Raw genomic sequence first — 5979 nt, 5'->3', positions numbered from 1 at the left:
TTAATGGGCATCTTAAGGAAGAACTGTATATGATGCAGCCGGAGGGTTTTGTCGATCCTAAGAATGCTAACAAAGTATGCAAGCTCCAGCGATCCATTTATGGGCTGGTGCAAGCATCTCGGAGTTGGAACATTCGCTTTGATGAGATGATCAAAGTGTTTGGATTTACGCAGACTTATGGAGAAGCCTGCGTTTACAAGAAAGTGAGTGGGAGCTCTGTAGCATTTCTCATATTATATGTAGATGACATACTTTTGATGGGAAATGATATAGAATTCTTGGACAGCATTAAGGCCTACTTGAATAAGTGTTTTTCAATGAAGGACCTTGGAGAAGTTGCTTATATATTAGGCATCAAGATCTATAGGGATAGATCGAGACGCCTCATAGGTCTTTCACAAAGCACATACCTTGATAAGATTTTGAAGAAGTTCAAAATGGATCAGTCCAAGAAAGGGTTCTTGCCTGTACTGCAAGGTGTGAGATTGAGCTCGGCTCAATGCCCGACCACGGCAAAATATAAAGAAGAGATGAGCGTCATCCCCTATGCCTCAGCCATAGGATCTATTATGTATGCCATGCTGTGTACCAGACCTGATGTAAACCTTGCTGTAAGTTTGGTAGAAAGGTACCAAAGTAATCCCGGCAAGGAACATTGGACAGCGGTCAAGAATATCCTAAAGTACCTGAAAAGGACGAAGGACATGTTTCTCGTTTATGGAGGTGACGAAGAGCTCGTCGTAAAGGGTTACGTCGACGCTAGCTTCAACACAGATCTGGATGACTCTAAGTCACAAACCGGATACGTGTATATGTTGAATGGTGGAGCAGTAAGCTGGTGCAGCTGCAAGCAGAACGTCGTGGCGGGATCTACATGTGAAGCGGAGTACATGGCAGCCTCGGAGGCAGCGCATGAAGCAATATGGGTGAAGGAGTTCATCACCGACCTAGGAGTCATACCCAATGCGTGGGGGCCAATCAAACTCTTCTGTGACAACACTGGAGCTATTGCCCTTGCCAAGGAGCCCAAGTTTCATAAGAAGACCAGGCACATCAAGCGTCGCTTCAACTCCATCCGTGAAAATGTTCAAGATGGAGACATAGATATTTGCAAAGTACATACGGATCTGAATGTCGCAGATCCGTTGACTAAACCTCTCTCGCGAGCAAAACATGATCAACACCAGAACTCTATGGGTGTTCGATTCATCACAATGTAACTGGATTATTGACTCTAGTGCAAGTGGAAGACTGTTGGAAATATGCCCTAGAGGCAATAATAAAAGGGTTATTATTATATTTCCTTATTCATGATAATTGTCTTTTATTCATGCTATAACTGTATTATCCGGAAATCGTAATACACGTGTGAATACATAGACCATAACATATCCCTAGTGAGCCTCTAGTTGACTAGCTCGTTGGTCAACAGATAGTCATGGTTTCCTGACTATGGACATTAGATGTCATTGACAACGGGATCACATCATTAGGAGAATGATGTGATGGACAAGACCCAATCCTAAGCATAGCACAAGATCGTGTAGTTCGTTTTGCTAGAGCTTTTTCAATGTTAAGTATCTCTTCCTTAGACCATGAGATTGTGTAACTCCCGGATACCGTAAGAGTGCTTTGGGTGTACCAAATGTCACAACGTAACTGGGTGACTATAAAGGTGCACTACAGGTATCTCCGAAAGTGTCTGTTGGGTTGACACGGATCGAGACTGGGATTTGTCACTCCGTATGACGAAGAGGTATCTCTGGGCCCACTCGGTAATGCATCATCATAATGAGCTCAAAGTGACCAAGTGTTTGGTCACGGGATCATGCATTACGGTACGAGTAAAGTGACTTGCCGGTAATGGGACTAAACGAGGTATTGGGATACCGACGATCGAGTCTCGGGCAAGTAACGTACCGATTGACAAAGGGAATTGTATACAGGGTTGTTCGAATCCTCGACATCGTGGTTCATCTGATGAGATCGTCGAGGAGCATGTGGGAACCAACATGGGTATCCAGATCCCGCTGTTGGTTATTGCCCGAGAGCCGTCTCGGTCATGTCTACGTGTCTCCCGAACCCGTAGGGTCTACACACTTAAGGTTCGGTGACGCTAGGGTTGTATGAATATGAGTATGCAGCATACCGAATGTTGTTCGGAGTCCCGGATGAGATCCCGGACGTCATGAGGAGTTCCGGAATGGTCCGGAGGTAAAGAACTATATAGGAAGTGGTATTTCGGCCATCGGGAAAGTTTCGGGGTCACCCGGTATTGTACCGGGACCACCGGAAGGGTCCCGGGGGTCCACCGGGTGGGGCCACCCATCCCGGAGGGCCCCAAGGGCCGAAGTGGGGAGGGGAACCAGCCCTTAGTGGGCTGGTGCGCCCCCCTAGGCCCACCCCCTGCGCCTAGGGTTGAAACCCTAGGGTGGGGGGGGGCGCCCCACTTGCCTTGGGGGGTACTCCACCCCCTTGGCCGCCGCCCCCTTGGGAGATTAGATCTCCCAGGGCCGGCGCTCCCCCTGGGTGCCTATATAAAGGGAGGGGGGAGGGGGGCAGCCGCACCCTGAAGTCCTGGCGCCCCCTCCCCCTGCTACACCTCTTCCTCCTCCGTCACGTGGTTGGCGAAGCCCTGCCGGAGTGCTGCTGTTCCACCACCACCACGCCGTTGTGCTGCTGCTGGAGCCATCATCATCAACCTCTCCTTCCCCCTTGCTGGATCAAGACGGAGGAGACGTTACACTGACCGTACGTGTGTTGAACGCGGAGGTGCCGTCCGTTCGGTGCTAGGATCTCCGGTGATAGGATCACGACGAGAACGACTACTTCAACCCCGTTCTTTTGAACGCTTCCGCGCGATCTACAAAGTGGTATGTAGATGCAATCTCTCTCCCATGACTCATTGCTTAGATGAACTCATAGATGGATCTTGGTGAAACCGTAGGAAAATTTTTAATTTTCTGCAACGTTCCCCAACAAGAACATACCCTGTCATTTCCACATTTGAAGAATACCCATCAAGGGTGTTTTGGCGTGCTAGATGTTAGCCGCAACATTGTCTGCGTGCAGTCATCGCACTGTATGAGCGGCATCGGCGAGCCGCTTCACGAGCGCCGAGCCCAGGCAATGACCGACCGAGTCCTTGTCGGCAAACCGACGACGGTGGCTAAATGACGAACCAATACCTGCATGCGGCGTTGGGGCTTTTGTTGGGGCTATGCAGGGTGCCTCCCGATCAATCCATGCCTTGGCGTATCCATCGATGGCCGGAAATGCCAAATCCGGCGGCCGCGACAAACAGCGGCCGACTTTTTGACCGGCTGAGGTAGGGGGAAGTGGTGGAGGACAATCTCGGGCCTGTGGCGGCCTGCCGGCGTGATCCCGACGGATGGTATGGCCGAAATTGTAGGCGGCGGCCTGACGGTGGGTGGGCAAAAGCGTGGGCTGAAATGCCCCCCCCGCCAATCGCTACCCCTATATACAGGGCACCGACGGGGCGACGAGGAGAACCCGCATTTTCGCGGGTTGGGGTGGGAATTTTTTCGCGCCCCGCAAAAATATTTACAGGTCCGACGCGTTTGCGGAGTCTGATCGGGCAATTTTTTTTGCGCGGACCCGTATTTTGGCAGTTATTTTGCGAGTCGGAGCATTATACGGGGTCTGCTAGAGATGCTTTAAGGGCATCTCCTAGTGCAACCCGTAAATTTATTCCCCGTCCGTCCGTGGATAGGGAGCCAGTTCGCGGACACGAATGTGGGAGGCTGCTGTCCAACTGTAGTCACATACATTTTAACCCGCATTTAAATAGATTGGACGAAATTCATGCGAACCGCTCGATATTCATCAAAATTCGAATAGAAAATTGCATGAAACATCCATACATAGCATGCAAATTAAGTCTAATACAAGAATGTCTCAAATTCGACTAGATTCCGGATGTCCAACCAACAAGTTTTTCATCAACGGATCATGTCATTCCACACATACCTCCTTCAGCTTCATCCACTAGTTTGTGCATGTAAATGGTCGTCCCTTTGTCCTGTGGTACAACATGACAGCGTGCAGGCCACATATATTGTGTGTAGACCAACATTGAGTGAATGAATCAATCAACAAGTTGAGCAAGAGGAAGCAAAACTTACGATTTTGTCCTCTATCGCGTGCAATGGCCACCTTGCCTCGAGCTGACGAACTACGTCGCAAAACTTGGTGACGCTTGTCTGGATAGTGTGCCAACGATACGACAACGACCTCACGTTGTGTTGTTGAATGATGCACATGTCATAGGGCACAATGTGCTTTCGTACGTGAAACATTTTATGCACAAAAGCCAGAAGACCTCCCCTCTGCTCCTGCCTATGAAATCCGCAGATACGGCCAACCACACGTCGCACAACAACTTACCCTCCATGGTCGAGTAGCTCACCATCATTCGTACTCTAAAAAAATGACATAGCATTTAAAAAGAATCCCAATGGCATTTGACCGAATGCCTGCCGGGCGTGGTGTCCGCCATGGAGGTTGTCAATGGGGGGGCGGAGTGTACCTGGGTACAAACAGCTCCAGGGTGGACAGCTCTGCCGTATAGGCAAGCGGGGCACGGTGATGCTGGTTGCGGACGTCCGACAATGCCTCTGTGGTGGTCGGAGATGTACAACAACGACGACAGAGGTGGAGGCCGCGGATGCAAAGCAAGGGGGAGAAGCGGCAGGGTAGAAGGAAATGAGACTGGGAGGAGGGATTGGGTGGTCGGGGGGTGTCGGAGTCCTACGTGTCTGATGTCCGGACTCCCACAAACCTTCCCTACTTTGTCTCCAATTTACAGGAGAAAAAGCCTCCGAACCGCCCTGCGGACCGATACAAGACCGCGTTGGATGGCTTCCACGGTCCGGACAGCGCAGTCCGGATGGATGCGGGCGGTTTGCGGTTCACTTTGGAGATGCCCTAACCCAACGTGGTCCATCAACTGTCGGTGGTTCGCCCAGCAGCAGCTGGTAGGGTCGTGCACGAGGTCGCCGATGGACATCCTCCTCTCTCGCCCGGGCACATCGGTGACCCCGAGTTCGCGACATCGCGGGGTTGCGGCCTCTACAACAGCTACTATTCCCAACGCGGTGGGGTGTAAGCGAGCGCGGTGGTGCTGGCCTGCTGAACGATGACTAGGTGGCGGTGCATACTTCTGGTTGTGTACATAGTGAGGCAGGAGGCCACGAACTGCGACCTTGCGGTGAGGGCAGTGAGCAGCGCTTGGAAGAGCAGGGCAGGGGTGTTGGGCATGGCATCGACGTCGACGAAAGGCACATCGTTGACCTGTTGTGCGGCCCTCTACACCATGGCCGGAAATGTGGTAGGCGCACAGCAGGTGTTCGATAAAATGCCAACAAAACCACTTGAAGCAGTACGTGGGACTAAAATTATCCGGTTTGAAAAGTCCAGGGACTACGATTTACTGGTTTTAGAGTTGAGGAACAATTTATATATTTTCAAGAGAATTGGAGGACGAAAAATATACTTATCCCTTTTATTTTTGAGCAAGTAGCTTTGTACTGTTTTTCTTTAACATGGTTTATCTCCAAGGAGAGTTTACCTGCAAGGTTTTAACGAGACAACTATTAATAAAGCTTGTTATCTATTCATATGACACTTTGCCTATTTTTCATTTTTTTGTATTTGTTTCTTAAATTTTTAGATTTGTCTAATATTTTTAGATATTTTTGTATTTGTTTTTTTTGACTTTTTAAAACGCAGAAGGTCCAGAAGACCGAATACAACCCAGAAGATCGAAACACTGCAAGGGATGGCAAAGTACCTCAGTCGCACACGCGGGATCTATTGTGTTTCTCTCAAATTGTTTTTTCATTATGCTTTTTCTTTGTCTGTTTTTTCTAAGTTTTCTTTTCTTTTATTAATTTTGTTTATTGAAATATGATAAAAATTTCTAAATAAGTACTCCCTCCGTCCCATAATGTCGCTAGT

Source organism: Triticum dicoccoides, chromosome 2B (genome assembly GCF_002162155.2).
Source record: "Triticum dicoccoides isolate Atlit2015 ecotype Zavitan chromosome 2B, WEW_v2.0, whole genome shotgun sequence".
NCBI classification, from domain to species: domain Eukaryota; kingdom Viridiplantae; phylum Streptophyta; class Magnoliopsida; order Poales; family Poaceae; genus Triticum; species Triticum dicoccoides.
The sequence above is the reverse complement of the archived record's forward strand: the minus strand, read 5'-3'. Positions refer to the sequence as shown.